Raw genomic sequence first — 19,469 nt, forward strand, 5'->3', positions numbered from 1 at the left:
CTTTTGTCTCCTCTATCTACTAGTGTCACATGACCCTGCAATGCTGTACAGATCACTTTACTGCAGCCTCCTCTTATCACTACAGACACAACAGGAAGTCTTAGCTTAGTTTTAGCCCCAGTGGTGAGAATGAGAACTGCAAGATATCAGGATTATTATATATTGTAGATAGAAAAATGGAAAATTACAAAAAATTTCACCAAATATTCTTAAAAAATCTGTTTACTATAAAAGCATAATTTATACAATATGTAATTTTCTAATGAGACTGTCCCTTTAAATATTAAGGACAGTCTCCCCTCCTCCCCATACACAGGAGAAATATTGTGTTCTCTATGGGGAGGAGTAAGTCGCAGAGGGAGCACTTTTACTGCAGCCATGGTTTTCCATAATCCCTATCATCTTTCGGTGGTTGTTCGGGGGGGGACCCCATACATGCAAGTGGTGGGTTAGGCCAACAAAAGTCTGAAGTGTATAGGGACCTTAAATGGATTGTTCACCAAAAATGTTTTATTTCAAATCAACTGTTGCCAGAAAGTTATACAGATTTGTAATTTACATCTATTACTAAAATCTCCATTCTTCCAGTACTTATCAGCTGCTGTATGTCCTGCAGGAAGTGGTGTATTCTCTCCAGTCTGACACAGTGCTCTCTGCTGCCACCTCTGTCCATGTCAGGAACTGTCCGTAGCAGCAGCAAATTCCCATAGAAAACCTCTCCTGCTCTGGACAGTTCCTGGCAGCTTATACAGAGACAATTGGCGCAGCTTCCATGACGGTTTCCGCTGACATGGAGGACGAGTGTTTGTATTTTTAAGCTCATTACGTTCTCATCTCTATTTTCACTGTTTAGCTAAGTTTACATTGATTTGTAATTCTGCTGAGGACTCAGGTTTTCTGGCGTACGTGTCCGATATGTTGTTGTGCGCTAGTTACACCTTTTTTCACGCGGATCTTGTCATCTTGTTTAATTCTCCTTCTGCCATTGATGCTTGTTTATGTCTCCGCGGTGTTATCGGGCTTTTAGTTGTTTACATACATTGCTGCTAAGCTGTTGGTCTCTGTACTGGCTGCTGCTTCCAGACACAAAGGACAGCAATGCTAGAGATACAGGAAGGAGAATGTCGCCTATATCCGTATCGCCAGATGTGGAATATACAAATCGTCACCACCGGCAAAGCAAACCATTGTAGGTGGCGCTGCATGATCAAGAGAGATGTGTTGTAGTAATCCTAGGAAGTATAAGACTTACTTAAAGGGGTAGAGAATCAACTGGTGCCAGAAAGTGCTAGAGATTTGTAATTTACAGTACTCATCAGCTGCTGTATGTCCTGCAGGAAGTGGTGTATTCTCTCCAGTCTGACACAGTGCTCTCTGCTGCCACCTCTGTCCATGTCAGGAACTGTCCAGAGCTGGAGAGGTTTTCTATGGGGATTTGCTGCTGCTCTGAACAGTTCCTGACATGGACAGAGGTGGCAGCAGAGAGCCATGTGTTAAACTGGAGAGAATACACCACTTCCTGCAGGACATACAGCAGTTGATAAGTACTGGAAGACTGGAGATTTTTCTGTAGAGGTAAATTACAAATCTCTGGCACCATAGAAAAGGACAGAAAGGTCCAGAAAGGAAAGGACAGAAATACACAGATGACACCCAGCTGTTATGCTGATGCTTCAGAAGACCAACAAAACACAGTAATCACTAGACTCAAGGAGAACAGTGAAAAAAAATTCCAATGAAGTCCTCAATCCAGAGTCTCCACTGATGCCCCCAAAAATGTAAATATGCAAAACAAGAGTCCGTGGAGCCTCGGTTGCGAGTCTCAGAACACTTACGTGGAACTTAATTGGGACTTAAGGGGCTATCTATCAGGGTGGTGTGGTGCTCTTCCCATCATGGAGGCACCCCGTTGGCAACAGGCTAGAGATATCTGGCTATCCCGTGTTTTGAGACTCGCAACCGAGGCTCCACGGACTCTTGTTTTGCATATTTACATTTTTGGAGGCATCAGTGGAGACTCTTGATTGAGGACTTCATTGGAGTTTTTTTCGCTGTTCTCCTTGAGTTCAGTGATTACTGTGTTTTGTAGGTTGATTTGTCATTGCCCCAACTAGCCAGAATCCTGCTCCACAGTGATGAGGGGCAAATACCCCGAAACGGCTGTCTGTGGATGGAGGCCTGCCTTACCAAGCCCTTGTCATGATCGCAATACTCGCACCTTGATATTGACATAAAAGGGGCCACCCTGTTGTTTCCCTATTTATGTTTCAATACTCGCAACCGAGTGGGACTTAAGGGGCTATCTATCAGAGTGGTGTGGTGCTCTTCGCATCATGGAGGCGCCCCGTGGCAACAGGCTAGAGATATCTGGCTATCCCGTGTTTTGAGACTCGCAACCGAGGCTCCACGGACTCTTGTTTTGCACAATGCTTCAGAAGAGGCTGAACCTGCGGTGGACGGCCGATGTCCGGCGCTAACACACATTTGTGAGCTCCATTAGTCTACGGAAACAGCCGCGAGTCATTCTAATATGTTACAAATAAAGAATAAAACCCTGAGTGATCCTCCCTCAGAGAAGGCGGCCATGGTGCGAGCGTCTAGCCGATACTGATGACGTCTCCATTACCAGGACGCTGGCGGGGAGAAAATAGGAAAGATCTGACACTCATGGTTCCGCATCACAAACCGGCGCCCCAAACCCACAAATCAGCGACGCACAGATACAAAGTGTCTTACACGCGGCCGGCCACAAGTGTCAGTGGTTTTCTGCAGGTTGTGCATATTTCGAGGTCAATCCCTCCGACTTCAGCATCAGCACTCTCATAAACCTTAATGGAAAATCACTGTTAGAAGTCAATGTTTGCCATAAAGTGCTGTCTGGCTGATTTGGAGGCGCGCAGGTTTACATCTCTGCATGAGAGCCGAGCAATCACTCTAAGGACCAAGGTGAGGGAATGACAGCCGCCACCACCTGATGACGCCGACACTTTTCTTGCAATCACCCTGATGCAACAAATTAGCAGAATGCTGCGGGACGCCATGCCAGGAGCTGCTGTCCTCTGCCTCATCGGCTTAAGGTAGATGGATGAAGTATGAGCTGCAATTAACGTCCGGAGACCAAGCCGATATTATCCGGTCTCTTCATTATAACTCCAATATCTCAGCGCTGCCCTGACTGATAAAACGCAGCACTAAAAACGTCCAGCTGCTTAAAGTGGACAGACGCCATGTCTGACAGCGAGCTGTGAGGAGAGACGCTGCAGGATTATTCTGGGCTCTGTGGTTCCTCCTGGGAATATAGAAGTGTTACTATCTCCCTTGTAGACAGAGTGCGCCCGTACACTCACAGCACTGACTATCAGCATCAGGCTGAGTTAACACTGCGTTGTTTGGTTGCATTTTCTTGAATATTTTGCTATATTATTTTGGTTGTTAAAGGGGTATTCTGGCTAAGTAAAATGCATGTTGAATCATCCACTCCACCTGTAGACTAACTATTTCTTCCATACTTATCTTTTCAGTTTCCTTCCCCCAGTTCTGATCCTGCTGCTTTCTGGCAAAACGGTTTTCTCCATCAACGCTCTGAAACCCGCTCCCTTTTGAGATGCCTCATATAAAGTGCCCCTGGCTGGCTGTATCTGGGCCCTGTAATGCCAGGAGGGTTAATCACACTAAGGTCACTAGCAACTTGATCTTGGATTAAACCTCCCAGCATCAGAGAGTGCAGATACAGCAGGCCAGTGACACATCTGCCACAGGATCAGAACTGGGGAAAGGAGACTGAAGTATGAAACAAATTGTTAGTCTGCGGGGGGGTGATTCAACATGTATTTTACTTAACTAGAATACCGCAAAAACGCAGTGTGAACTGAACCCAGGAGTGTACAGGGACAATTCTTTATAGGAAAAGAAATGTTAAGACCAATCCATCTACCTGCACCTTTTATCCCGAAGCCAGCTCTGCAGAACAAGTATCAGAAAGAAAAGTCGCACAGAGGTGGCTAGTTTCCTGGCTAGAGTGTACAGAAGGAATAAGATGTTCAATACAGGATGTACACTATATAGAAAGTGAGGTAATGGAGACAAAAGAGCTTGAATCAGAAGCAGATAGAAGGCATCAAAAAACATGTTAAATTACAAAATAATCAACTAAAGTAAGATAATTTATTATACAGCTGAAAATAGGCTTCATTGTCAGACGACCCCTTTAAGATTCAGACAACGTTTGTCCGATTTTATCAGTAAATCAATGTTACCTGCACATGGGGCTATTGGCAACTTTTTCCTTTCACAAACCCAGAGGTTCACATAAAAAGGCGTAACTTTTCTATCAATCACGGCCGTCGTTGACGATTTGCAACAACGGTTGTTAATAATAGAAAAGTTATGTTGCACTGCAGTCAGAGGGAATCCCGGCCAGATCCCTAGCATCTGCAGGAATAATTGACATGTCAGTTTTGTGCGGCTGCTATTCAGTGAATAGCGGCCGCACAACACAGACAGCTCACTCAATGGAGAGTGTTGCTCTGGCCGCACTCTCCATTGTGTGCTATGGTGAACTGGGATGCGCCCGCATCCCAATTCAGCACAAATGAAGTTCATCCAGCCAGTACTGCAGTACCAGCTGGGATGAACTTCACTGACACTGACCGTTCTGTCACACGGCCAGGGCACAGAACGGCCAGTGTCTCGTGTAGTGTGAAACCGGCCTAAGGGTGCGTTCACAGGTACAGGATCTGCAGCAGATTTAATAGTGCAGATTTGATGCTGTGTTCGGTTATGCAGTTACATTGATATGAAAACCGTTGCAGATCCTGTACGTGTGAATGCACCCTTAATCTGCAATGAGCTCCCTCTACTCCCAATGAGTATAATGAAGCTTTGTATATACAGCAGCGCTCAATCTGCAACAGACACGATTCCGATTAAATACCACCGCGGCATACTCAATGAATAGCGAGAACAAAAAATACAATTCAAAAACTGCAAAAAAAAATTATTAAGGAAGCGAAAACTGTGATAATAGAAAGCGGTGACATGGGTAACGCGCTCATACGCCTTTGAAACCTTTATCAGAAATGACATATTATACAAGAGTCTTGTATGGGAACGACATCTTCACCTTGATCTGGGAAAATGCAAGAGGAAATCTAGCACAATGAGGCGTACGCGCACTTCAAAGCGGCGTGTAAAGACATTCTGCATTATGGTGAAATATTAATCGGCACTGGAGAATTTATTGTAATTGGAGAGCACCTTCACCTGTACTCCGGAATGAGAGGGGGAAATTCTACTTTTAGCTGCAAAACACGTCGGGAAAACAGTCGCTGAGCATTAGCAATCCTCCTGTAACGAGCCGGGTGCCATGTGAACTGGAGTCATCTAGCCGTGTAGTGGATGAAGCTCTCAGGATTCCGGGCACGTATACGGCCTCGGATCAATACGGGCGACCTCTAACACTTCTATCGAATGCGTAAGACGTGTGCGAGAAGACCCACTGGAACAAATGCAAGGCTGGGTTCACACTGCGTTTTGGAAATGCCTATTTATTGGTCGACTAGGTTTTTGTGTACGCTAAAAAAAAAAAAAAACAACGGGTGAATCCTTTTTTTAATAATGGAAGTCAATGGAAAAACGGTTCAAAACAGATGCACACAAAGGTATAAAAACGAGTTACAAAAATGCAAAAAAAAAAAAACACAAAAGAAAGAAATTAGGTTGGAGATTGGCGAATGGTCATTGGTTAATGAACTTAAAGTGAACGTACCAGTTGGAGTAGTGAGTTGGGATCCCGGTGACGCGGTCCATATTACAAAAGACTGCAAGGTTCCTGCAATCCGCGTCAGTTTCTTCATGTACACCGGCCCGCACTCTGTAGTGGAGGTGGGCCCAGTGCCGCCAGTGTAATGGTATCCCCTCCCCTCAGGGAAGCGGACAGACTTGATTCTAATGGAGATGCGTCACTGAGGGGATATAACAACAATGGGGGGGGGGGGGCTCCAGACCCGCCTCCAGTGCAGAGAGCGAGCCGATGCACCTGAAGAAGCCAGCGCTGAATGGAGAAACCAGGCGGCATTTGGAAAAATGGACCAAGTCACCAGGATCATTGCAGCAGCAGCATTGACCAGATAAAGAGAAATAAAAAAAAATCATCACTCCAACTGCTCCATTCACTTTAATGGGGGAGAGAATGAATGGTTATGCCTTCTCAGTTGTATACACCTACCATGACTGATCATAGTTTGGGAAGACACCGTATGAGTTATTGGCCACTACAATATACATCTATATTACACACTCACCAACACTATCCCTGCAGTGCCATCTGTTTTGTCCCAGCTCTGCTGCAATCCTACATACTATACTCACCTGCATCGCGGTGCTCCTGTCCGGCTTCACCCTTTGACTTTCAGCTTTGTGAATGGCCTCTTGTGGCCTGTGGCATTACGCTGCCTCCTGCCAGAAGAATGGTTGACAGGGCCAGGAGCCAGCTGGATGTAGCTGTACAGTTAAAGGGCAACCATCACAACCCAGCAGTTTTTGCCTGGGTGCTGGCGCTGTCCCGGTCTGGCAGGCAGTGCACCCGGAATTCCAGAGTTTCAGGAAGCACATCTGGAGGGTAACTATAATTTTTTGGCCTACTCTCAGGCATGGATATCCTTTAGGAAAAAACCTTAAAGGTGTCCATGTCCCTTAGACGTGTGAAGGGGCCTTCAGTGCCCAAGCTGCCCACATAAATCCATACTGTTCTGCGGTTATATGGGAGTTTGCCCCCAGGGAAGGCGGGGGTCCTACAGGTAACTCGGACACGTATTCCAGACCTCTCCCCTATAAACGTCCCTCACATTTCCTACATCAATGATTCTGCACTTTGTTTTTACGGCCGGTACTTATCTCCATTGTAAGATCTGGATTCTTTCCTCTTCTGCTCAGAGCCGGAATTACTTGGCCATAAATGAAAAAAAAAAAAAAAAAAAACCTCATCTGCAACCGAGGGCGAAAGTCCAAAGCGCGGCAGCCGAGAATTTCTCCTCTCTGATGATTTGGAGGCGGCTGGAGAGGTGATCAATAGTTCAGCTTTCAGCGTCCGTTCTGCGCTGTCCACTTGTCAGGCTGATATTGTTCTTAGCGGTTTCTTTAATTCACCACAAGCAACAAAACATCTAGTCACCCGCCAGCGGGCAGAGCGACAAGGAGAAGGACTCGCAAGTAATCGACTCCGCACTTCCCATCTTAGTGACTGTAACACAGCCATTAAAGGGGTTGGTCACCAAAAAAAACTTTTATTTCAAATCAACTGGTGCCAGAAAGTGCTAGAAATGTATAATTTACTTCTATTATCTCCAGTTTTCAAAACTTGTCAGCTGCTGTATGCCCTGCAGGAAGTGGTGCTCTCTGCTGCCACCTCTGTCTATGTCAGGAACTGAGGAACAGAGCAGGAGAGGTTTTCTATGGGGATTTGCTGCTGCTCTGGACAGTTCCGGACATAGACAGAGGTGGCAGCAGAGAGCACTGTGTCAGACTGGAGAGAATACACAACTTCCTGCAGGACATACAGCAGCTGATAAGTACTGGTAGACTGGAGATTTTTTTAATAGAGGCAAGTTACAAATCTTTCCCATAAACGTCAGATCCGTCTGAATGGTAATTTTTTGGGCAAACTGCAATTGCATATGGCACCACGGTAAGTACACAGAAGCAAGAACTCCCGTCAAAGGCCTAAGTAACTATAACTATAGTGTATGCCTCACCGCTCAGCTATGTTCACTGGGCCCGACTGCATCTAGCACAGTAAAGGTTGGCTGAGCAGTAAGGCATAGAGCACAGGTACAGGGACTCTGGTCTCTGATAGGTGTCCCTACACTACTCCTCTCCAGTCATCCTACTGTCCCACAATATTATTTAAACTAAAGTAGTATTGAAAAAAAGTCTATGCCATCTGTCCCAGGAGATCCGTCCCGTTGCTCCTCCTTCTGTTAGATCACTGCCTGCAGCTGGAGCCTCCCCCCTCCGCCATGTCAGCATTGGTTCCAGCTCTCTGCTTCTCCATCATTTACAAGCCAAAAATGGAACGGATTATTAGGGAATGACCCCCAATGCTTTCTGCAGGATTTCTGCAAGAAGCAGGTAAAAATCTACAGGGGCAAGAAGAATATTCTGTATCTACTTTAAAGAAGAACTCCAGCTATTCTCCCCATATAACACACTAGTCCAGCAGTGCCATCTGATTCATTCCAGCTCAGCTGCAGTCCTGCGCTTGAATACTGGACTTGATTCATGTGATCGCCATCATGACCCACAGAAAACACAGCGTTTAATGTGTTCTAGGAAGTGGTCTGTCCCTGTCCTGGATGACATCCCTCCCAAACCCCTTCTCTCCCCATCAGGCTGTAGCTATATACTGCTGCTCTCTATATGGGATGGGGATATCCATATTTTTATGCCGTTTTCTGCCTTATCGTGACTTTCTGCTAATTGCTCTAATTTTCCCACAACGGCACAAGTCACTGTTATACGCGGCATTTTTACTGCAATCTGGAGAAATTGGTGCAAAAACACAACCAAACAGCGGTAAAAACAAAGTGAGACCAGTGTGAAGACTCCAAACCTTCACTATATACCAGGGCTGTGATTACATGGTAAAAACCGCACAAAAAACGGCATCAAAACTGCACATAATGTGAACTGACACCAACCCACTTATAAGTCTCACCGGCCAGGTGATCAGATCAGTAGGGGATCTCATTGGGAATTGCAGGGATCATGGGAAATGCAGGCAGTAGCGTTGAGCGGTGTTGCATAACTGCTTAGGTTTGGCAGCGTTTTCTGAACCCAAATGCTCGTCATTTAACACCCGACATCTGGAGAAGCTAGATGCCGCCCTAGAGCCAAACACTCGGCATATGACTCCTGAAATCTGGAGAAATTAGATGCCGCGCCCTAGAACCCGAGCGCTCACCAGTTTACTCCTGAAGTCTATAGAAGTTACATACCACCCTGAAACCTGAATGCTTGCCATTTAACTAACAGCATCTGGAGAAGTTAGATGCCGCCCTGGAACCAAACACTATCCATTTGACTCCCATTGACTAGATGCCGCCCTAGAACCATTTGACCCCTGGAATGTGGAGACGTTAGATGCCATCCTACAACCAGAGCGCTCATCATTTTACCCCTGATGTCTACAGAAGTTTGATGCCGTCCAGGAACCCACACACTCTGCATTTGACTCCCGGCATCTGGACACCTCAGGGCGGCATCTAACTGCTCCAGACCCCAGGAGTCAAATGCAGAGCGTTTTGGTCTGGAGAACATTGACAAACCTGAACAGTTCACAACTGTGCTCGACACAAGTAGGCAGGATTAGATCATCATTTTGGTGGGGATATACGAGTCAGTATGGCTGAAAGTGTGTAAGCACGAGGCATCCACCAGACCCTCTCCATCCTCCTCTAATAACAGCCTAGGCCGCAATATATAAGCAAATAGAATAACTGCTTCCATAATAACCATTATCACACCGGTGAACTCCTGCAGCTTGGGGGGAGGGGGATGTTCTTGAAGACTGGCCGAGCCGCTCCGTGTGGTGCTCACATCCAAAAAGAATCGAGAGAAGTTTAGGCAAAAAAAAAAAGGGACAGAAGAATATCCAGCAGCCGGCTCGGAAATTACCGGTATTAATGGTCCCACTCACTTCAAGCCTTTAAAAGCATTAAGTTCCCCACTTCTCCCTGTAAAGTGCTTTCCCCTCTCAGCAGCTCCGCAGCTTTCCAATTGTTACTATAATTAAGCAGAAGCTGAAGTTCTATTGACACTGAACCCTCGAGCTGCCATTTCACGTAGATTCGTCTTCAGCAAAGTCTCCCGGTAAAGCAGCTCTGATCGGTTAGATATATATAGAAACATATGAATCAGAGACTACCTATAGAACAAGACTGAAAGGGGCAAACCTGATTATGTGTGACTCACAGACCGACTCCTATAGCTCTCAACTGTGGCCAGAAAGTGCCAGAGATCTGTCATTTATTTGTATTAAAAATCTCCAGTCTTCCAGTACTTAACAGCTGCTGTATGTCCTGCAGGAAGTGGTGTATTCTCTCCAGTTTGACACAGTGCTCTCTGCTGCCACCTCTGTCCATGTCAGGAACTGTCCAGAGCAGCAGCAAATCCCCATAGAAAACCTCTCCTGCTCTGGACAGTTCCTGACATGGACAGAGGTGGCAGCAGAGAGCACTGTGTCAGACTGGAGAGAATACACCACTTCCTGCAGAACATACAGCAGCTGATAAGTACTGGAAGACAGGAGATGTTTTTTAATAGAAGTAAATTACAAATCTTTGGTACTTTCTGGCCCCAACTGATTTGAAAGAAAAAAAATCTTGGTGAACAAGCACTTTAAGGGGACGGCTATATTGGGAACATCCGTTAACTATCAAGGGTAAGTGACATTAATGTGACTATTGCATGAGCAATCATTAGGGCCCGGGCAATGTAGTCATCTTGCTAATACACCAACTTAATGTCCCCTAATACATATCATAGGGTTCAGTTTGTAAATTGATACACTTTAAGGGTGCGTTCACACGTACAGGATCTGCAGCAGATCCACAGCAGATTTCATGGTCCAGATTGGATTTGCCTTGAATCTACAACTTCAAATCTGTGCCATTAAATCTGCTGCAGATCCTGTACGTGTGAACGCACCCTAAGTAAGCATTCACACATTCTGTGATTACGTCCTTGCACAGTAGGAATCATGGACCTCCCTGCATCTTGTATTATCATAATGCCAGGTCCTCTAAAACTATTTAAAGAGACTCTGCCAGCAGGTTGATGGCGTCCTATCTCAGGGTGGCATAAACCAGTGACAGAGAAGCTGAGCAGGATGATGGATCACTTACATTGTTCTGTGCAGCTGATCCAGAGATCTTTGTGTGAATAGGGAGGCAGTCAGGTAGGTGCACTACCATTTCTGATACACTCTATGAGACTGCTAGCCAGGATACCCAGGCAAGATAGCCGGGCACAGGACTTGAAGAAGTGTAAATACCAGACTGCTGCTGGACTCATGCATTCAAACACGGGTCCTGGTGCCTAGTGGTGGAGGTATAAGGACGCGGTTACACCCGGGTCCCAGAGTCTCTCTTCCCCATGTGAGGAGACCAATACTGCAATCATAGTTAAGGGGAATAGTTACCGTCTATGCACTGGGGGCCACCATTGGCTTTAAGTTACGCATCGGCTTGCGACCCCTTATTTTGTGATTGATGAGGTCCCAGCAGTTACGCTCCCACCAATCCAAGTTAAGAGCGTGCAAAAAAACATTTAAAAGGGGTACTCCAGCGGGGGGGCACATTTTTGCTGGGACCGGGAAGGAGGTGGCTGAGGGAAAAGACGTCCACTCACCTCCTCGGTTTCAGCGGCGGGTCCCGCATCGCGGCGCTCAGGTGCCCGATTCCTAGCCGCTTCCGGGTGTCTGACGCGGGCCCGAGACGTGACGTCTCAGGTCGGCTTAGCCACTCAGTGAAGAAGGCGGGATCCGTTTCAAGACTACACCAATTATACACATGGGGAACCCAAAATAAAGATTAATAAAATCCAAAAACTTTAATTAACAAATACAAGTTTATTAAATCAATCACAGAAAACAACACTAAAAACAAGACCTGGGGAGGTGGGAGACCAAGTTGCCGGGACAGGTTATTTTAAAGTGCTAGTACATCCAGAAAATGTTGTAAAATTTATCATTCATCCAGCATAACGTGCATAATAAAGTGACAGTGACAGTTGCTACAGTACGCTGATAAGAATCACATGTAAACAGACAAGTCCATGTGGATGACAAGAAATTACCAGTCTATAACTCAGGTCCCAGTCCACTAGTCCCCCACCTCACACTCCAACGCCGTTTCACTCTCCAAGCTTCGTCAGTCTGCTCAGATCCCGCCTCTGTCACTGAGCGGCTGAGTGGACCTGAGACGCCAAGTCTCGGGCCCGCGTCAAAACACCCGGAAGCGGGCGGAAATCGGGCACCTGAGCATCGCGATGCGGAACCCGCCACTGGATCCCAGCAAAAAAGTGTCACCCCCCCCTCCCTGCTGGAGTACCCCTTTAAGGCGATTTCAAAATGTAAAATCTACATATAAGGACGAGCAACTCTGCAATCAGTTTCCTTATTTTTTATCAATTTCGAGTAACTGTGTAATACATGTAGCTACTTTTAAAATTTTATTGGTTGCCCTTGGAAGCAGACTACATTTACCTTCAACCCGCTGTCAGACATGTGACCCAACAGCTCAGCCACTAGTAGAATTCAGAATGTAACTTTAGACAGAGGTGGACAATGAAAGCAAAGAGAGCCCTGCAGAACTTTAAAGCGTACCTGTCATGTAGGTGTCACTTTTCAGAAATCAATAACCATCAGTAGTACAAGCCATTTTAATAAACTCTGTAATAGGTTTTATTAAGCAAAATATTTTCCTTCTGTCCTCAAAAAGCTGTTTTTCTACCTTCCCCCTCACTTCAGAAGAAGCAGAATCTATGTGTCCATTATGATCTATGGAGAGGGGAGGGGCTGAGGGGGATGAGAGAGCACGGAGAGGAGAAAAGGCAGCCCTGCACAGCACAACATCCTGCAATCTCATATCACCAAGCTCCAAGACCAGCACTGACCTTTCTGACCTGTAACTCCAGCATTTTGTGCCCAGACAGTCTCCAAACTGTACAGCTGCTTCTCTTCTATTCCTGCTCACTAATCCACCCTGCCCCTCCCCTTTCCATAGGTTATAATGGACATAGCAAATCCGTTTTCACTTTGCCTCTCTGTAATGAAGACGACTTTGCCTGATAATGAGCAGATAAGAAGTATGTGGGGGGGGGGGAGGAACACAACTTTTTAAATACAGAAAGAGGCTTTGTTGCCTAATGAAACCTATTACAGAGTTTCTTAAAATCGCTTGTACTATTGTTTTCTGAAAAAAATTATTTTAAATAACATTTACACTTTAAATCAAAATAAAACAATCAGTGGATTTCACCTTTAAAAAAGGTTTTTATTTTAGTCCAAGCTCTCGCCAGGACACTAATAGGAATGAGGAATCTTGGAGGAGAATTGAAGCCAAGCCTCCATGTTGTGCAATCCTTATAGACTTCCTTTCTGAACCTTCGGAAGCAGCTTAAGGAGCAAGATAGAATCCTGTTATTCTGCATTTTGCCGAGAAGTGTTTACGGGCACATAGAGCGGCAATGTGCTTCATCATATGTTACTGTGTTTGGCGTCTCCAAGAAGCAAATGGTGGACACCAATGACAAGGAACAAATTCCTGGAAGGAGCAGGACTGTGAGGAGGTGGAATATTAAGTCGTATTTTGTAAATGTGTACGAGACGCTCCGGAGAATTGTTGATAAACTGCAGCGAGCCCTCGTCTGGGCCAGATGCACGGAGTCTGAAGAAAACTCAGGGATTAGCAATGGGGTTACGCTGATCTCTTTATGTGATGCCAACTTCTCCACCACACCGGGAAGACAGAAACATGTAATGAAATTTATTACAAAGTGAAAATCCAGTTACAGAAGCAACTGAGGGGCGTCCGGCATTCAGGATCCTCCTCTATAGGTGTATGTGCACACTATGGAATCCCGGGGGATCACTTGCCATGGATTCCGCAGCTTGCCCCTGCTCGCGGACGTGTGCATCTCCACTGCTCCCATAGGCTTCATTCTATAGTTTGCCAGAGTCCACTGTCCGCCCGAAGAACTGGCTCATTCTTCAGGCGGACAGCGGAATCTGAAAAACCATACAATGAAGCGTATGGGAGCCACGGCCAAGCGGGGGCAAGCTGTGGAATCCGCAGCAAGTGATCCCCCGGGATTCCGTAGTGTGCCCTAACACAGGAAAGCAACTATAAAGTGGAGGACCCAGTATGTCCAGCTGGCCTAATACATCATATGGGACAACGTCTTTAAGCTTACCTATAACTTACATATCCCCTTCCATGGTCACTGTCATCCATGTGATAGCGTGTGTGATGCCCAACATATTAGTGAAATGACTTCTGATCCCAGAAAAAAACAAAATCTCGGCCATGAGGTTTCTCACTCCCTAGTAATTTACCGTCCACTATCTGATGTTAGGGAATTCTGTCTCTAGTAACAGAAAGAACAAGACAGAACACAGGAAGCGGAGATGTCACTTAAATAGTGTTATAGGCAAAGAGAGTGGGAAAGCCTGAGCTGTATATCTGCAATCTGTGGGTCTGCTTTCTGCTGCTGTTATGCTCAGCCAATCGCTGCTGAGCAGCTGATGACGTGACATAGGGGGGCCGGCATGTGGGATGGATGGAGCGGTTCAGCCGGCATCCTGAAGACGACGTCATTGTCCCAAGATGGCGGACAGGGATCGACACAAATGCGGTAAGTATAATGTACCACACTTCCGGGTCTAGAGTGGGTGGGGGGAACACGGGGAAGGGGGCCAATCACATACATAACACACATTACAAAGTTGTATAACTTTGTAATGTGTGTTATTTTGTGAATAAATGTTTAGCGCTGCACTACCCCATTAACCCCTCTCCTAGTGGCCATTGTACACCCACCAAGCACTGGGATAGCAGTACCACACCTAGACAGCCCCCATCCTTCCATGGGCATTGGGATCTTTTACCATTCACCAACACTACATCATGGCATAGCAGTAAGGAGTAGGCGCTATAATGTGATGACAGACAAGTAAGGGAAAGGAAGAACCTTTGTATGTACTACTGATAGACGCCCCAGCTTCAGCCACCTCAAATAAAGAAGAAGGGGAATAGCGGTGTATCATGGAGAGGTGAGCAGGATGCCGAAAACCAACTTATCCCCACTCTGAGGGGCAAATAAAACTAAAGGACACGTGTTCAATGGGCCACAAGGAGGGGCAAATAAACTGAGGGGGGGCAGATTTATGTAGACAATATACAGGTTCAATTTTTTTTTCCCTCTGACAAGAATAAATGTTACCGGGAACAAAAGTGCAAAGAAGATGAGAAAGAAAGAAAAAAAAAAAAGAAAAAAGGAATGACACGGTATAAATCAGCGCAATAGTGAAGAAAAGAATTGCAGGTTCACCAGGTTGGTCGACAATAAATTATCAGATCGGCTGGGACAGAGAAAGCTATTAATCAGCAGTTTACGACAAGAGGGTCAATGGATAGACATAAATCTAAATGGGGGGGGTGCATATGCAAAATAAAGCGGGGAGAATAATCCTTAGTAACGTGTTGAGGGGATGACAGCAAAGAAAGCCATATATACAGCTCCGAAAGCAGGAGAAAATCCAAAAATAATGTCAAAAGCAGAAGGAAGATAAGAAATACACTTAGTGGCAAGTAAAAAAAAAAGCTCAGAACAGCTAGCAGGAGAAATGACTGCGCCTTTGCAACATGGAAATCCACTTATTAAGCATAAAACATCCTAATGAGTCGCTGGAAATAAATGGACTAATGTCATCTACACATGATTTCTGGGGCAGTCAATAGACTGCTTTCCCCTCTTTAACAGATTAATGGCGTTAAGAGAAGAGAAAAAAATCTGCTAAATGCTACTTGGCTGCCATCTGGTGGTGGGAAGTGAGAATGGCGGCTTCCCTTTCTTCTAAGTAAATGGTAAATCATTCAATTCGGCGATGTTTTCCTATAAGCATGAAGAAACAAATAAATCTGCGGGCTCCTCTGTGACTTGTAAAGACCGAATGGAAACCGCAATGGAATGACGGCTCGGCTTCTACATTAGATTTAATACGGACATCATTGCAGCTCTGCCAAGGCCCGTGACAAGTGGGGCACTTTTTCTTTTTTTTTTCTGAAAGTGTAACTAGATTACAATGACGTGAATATATTTTGCCTTCCCCACGTGTCTCATGTATCTTACTCAAGGCCTAGCATTCTGCGGCAGCAGCTCCCGGGACACCGTACCAAGGAAGAGACAGTATACATACACTGGGTTATTTTAGTTTATGGAAAAATTGCACCTTAAAGGGTTTAAAGGGAGCCTGTCATGTTGAAAAGGAAGTTTAGTCTGTGGGCGGCATGTCATAGAGCGGCTGGGGTTGAGCAGACTGATATATAGGTTTATAGGAGAAGATTCAGAACAACTTGTCATTTATTGATCTCAAACCTTACCTTGTCTATTTTGGGCTTAGGAGTCCAGTGGGCGGTCCTGAAGTCAGTTACTGATTAGGCATAACAGAAGGGGGGTAAACCGCTGGGGGGGGGGGCATTAATCTGCAGAACAAAGAGGACACGGCTGCAATGATGACAGATAGATAGTGACGCGCCCGGGCCTGCACCAACCGCCCTGTCTGTCAACGCCCCCCGCCGGCATGTGATGACGCTGCCCGCTGCCGGAATCGGCTTCTCCTCTTCTATGCACAATCGGCGTTGCACAGCAATAATGCACTAGGCCGCGGGGGGAAGGGGGGTGACAGGTAGTAGAGGCGGTGCAGGGCCGGGCGCGTCACTACCACGGGGCGGGGACAACGCAGAGAGGACACACCACAGAGGGGCCATGGACCGGCAACGTAACTTCAGCGGCGCTGGGGAGGTCAGACAACGATGCATGTGCACTTACAGCTAACAATGTGCGGGCGGACAGAGGGCGGAACAGGAGGCGAGCGAGACGGAGACCAACACCACACAGGCGGCGCTGGCCTAGGGCACAATCACTCTAGGCCACGCCTCTTTGACACGGCTACACCTCAATTAAAGTTTGATTTTCGGCCCTTAGGAAAGCACCACCAGCGTGGATAAAGATGCCAGCAGAAAGGACTTATCAGCTACAAGAAGGTATAAGTAATTGGGGGCGGTGTCACAAAGTGGGTAGAGAATCGCTTTAACATGACTGTGCAGCCAAGACAAAACTCATGACAAGAATTACTCTATTCAACATCTTAGGCTCCATTCACACAGAGTAAAACTGGCGGAATGAACATGTCCATTCTTCAGCACAGAGAAAGAAGGCGCGCAAGCCTCCCATTATGACACAGAGGCTGGAGAGATTCCACGGCAGAGAATTCCGACAGTTTTACTCTGTGTGAACGGAGCCTTAAGCTAAAATCTCCAGAGGAACCTCCTCTCCCCCCCAGTATGAGGGTGGGGACTCGCCCCATTATAGGAGGAGACACGGGCGTGCAGCACTTGCTCTGTCCTATGAACATCCCAAAACAGGTCGTCCTCAAATATCAGAAGCTGCCTGGTGGCCGTAAGCAGCAGAGGGATGACCGGTGTCTTCCTCCTCCTCGGACGCGGCTCATCCCTCGGCAATATCTGTCGGCTCTTGGTCCTTTGTGATCCGAGCGGCAGGAACACAAGAAGACAATTGCTACGTGACGAAACTGGATGTAATGAAGCTGGAGTAGTGTACATCTGACCACGAAGAATAACGGACTGACGGGAGGGAAGAACGGCCGAGAAGTCATCAACACTGGATAGATGTACAGTCAGCGGAAGGACAAAGGCTCGGCGACCTCCGGAGGAGTGGGTGGGGGGGGGGAAGCTGGAAGCAGGCGGCAGAGATAACCCGGCTACCATAGAGAGGAGCTAATCACCAGAGTGTCGTCTTATTAGCGCAGCCCGTCATCACAATCCATGCGCACAGCTTCTCCTCCTATCTGCCCATTAATCCCACGCCAATGAGATGAAAGGCAAAAGGCGACTACTGACGGAGAGACAGAAAAAGGAGCGCTCGCACACGGCCTTTTCATTCATGGAAAAAGATAAGGAGGCTTTATTATCGGCCCCAAAATGCAGAATAAGCAACAAGCTGGAAACGCGTTAGAACACTCGGATGTTCGTGGTTTATCAACCCCGGGAGAACTTCAAAAGTAGACAATGGGGATAGAGTGTGAAGAGGTGCAGCCGAATAATGCAGAAAGTGCAATTCTAAATTTAATGCTAAACAAACTTTGCCTCAATTCACAGTACGAGAGAATGTAAGAAACTTCGTAATATATCTTATCAGAGAAAAATGCCTCTATAGGCTACTTTACTAAAAGGAAAACATACAAATGACACAGCCAACAGCCATCTCTTATAACCCTCCTGAAGCTATGTTTAATTGAGTATGAAGTTGTCTGGAATGGAGAAGGGGGTGGCAGTGGCTTATCTCCCTGAGAACAAAGGGATCAGGAACTTGAAATTTGATGTTTCCTTCTCACCTGCGACATCACTTGTTATGGGACAGTCATGAAGCCCCACAATATACAGCTGATGGTGAGCCGGTCCTTGCAAATTCTGTGAGTTTGGATAGCAAGTGTCTAATGTGTATAGGACAGTTCCTGACATGGACAGAGGTGGCAGCAGAGAGCACTGTGTCAGACTGTAAAGAATACACCACTTCCTGCAGGACATACAGCAGCTGATAAGTACTGGATTTTTTTTTGATAGAAGTAAATTACAAATCTCTGACACTTTCTGGCATCAGTTGATTTGAAATAATAAAAAAAAATTGTGAATTACCCCTTTAAGAAAAAAAAAAAAAAAAAAGAAAAAAAAGGATCAGAGACTGTTGCGCTGACGCTAAAATATTTTGTGTTGCTTGTTTGGTGACACGCAGGACGCTCGCGGTACTGACGTTATGATGGAAGACGAGGGATGAATCACATACGGGAGAGCTTTATAGCGGTGACTAATAGCAGGTGATGAGTGGTAATTATAAGCGCGGTATAATTCACCGTCTGCCCATCTCCCGGTCCCGTCCTGCGGCCTGTATGCAGCCGAGGCAGAGAGCAGCCAATCATAACTCACAGCCGCCCAGCCGCCGCTGACAACTCATTATTTGTGCTGCAATCATTTCCTGGGGAGATACTTGTTCAATTTGCTGCAACTGCTGTGAAATTCGGTCCGGTACACAGACAGCACAAATACTTCAAATGCCATTAAAAAAAATTAACTATTACGCTGCTGACCCGAGGCCGGTGATCCCACGAGAGGATGACATCCTCCAGTCAGATACCTCGTATCTCAGCAAACACAGGAGGGTGTATCCACAAGCAACAGGAATCTTACTCATAAATAACAATACATAAACAAGTAATAAAGGGCGAGATTTTCACTTACCTGGTGTCAGAAAGTTGAACAGATTCGTAATTTATTTATATTTAAAAATCTCCAGTCATCCAGTACTTATCAGCTGCTGTATGTCCTGCAGGAAGTGGTGCATTCTCTCCAGTCTGACACAGTGCTCTCTGCTGCCACCTCTGTCCATGTCAGGAACTGTCTAGAGCAGGAGAGGTTTTCTATGGAGATTTGCTGCTGCTCTGGACAGTTCCTGACATGGACAGAGGTGGCAGCAGAGAGCACTGTGTCAGACTGGAGAGATTACACCACTTCCTGCAGGACATACAGCAGCTGATAAGTACTGGAAAATAAATTTTAAATAGAAGTAATTTAAAAATCTGTATTAATTTCTGACAACAAGGCAGCACCTCTAAA

At 46.1% G+C, this 19,469-nt stretch overlaps 1 protein-coding gene across 4 annotated transcripts in view; it reads right to left on the reverse strand.

Moving 5' to 3' along the window:
* The window catches only part of LOC138784040 (uncharacterized), a 242,957-nt gene that overhangs the window by 202,115 nt on the left and 21,373 nt on the right, over window positions 1–19,469 (reverse strand). The window lies entirely within an intron of this gene.

This window comes from Dendropsophus ebraccatus, chromosome 2 (assembly GCF_027789765.1).
Source record: "Dendropsophus ebraccatus isolate aDenEbr1 chromosome 2, aDenEbr1.pat, whole genome shotgun sequence".
NCBI classification, from domain to species: domain Eukaryota; kingdom Metazoa; phylum Chordata; class Amphibia; order Anura; family Hylidae; genus Dendropsophus; species Dendropsophus ebraccatus.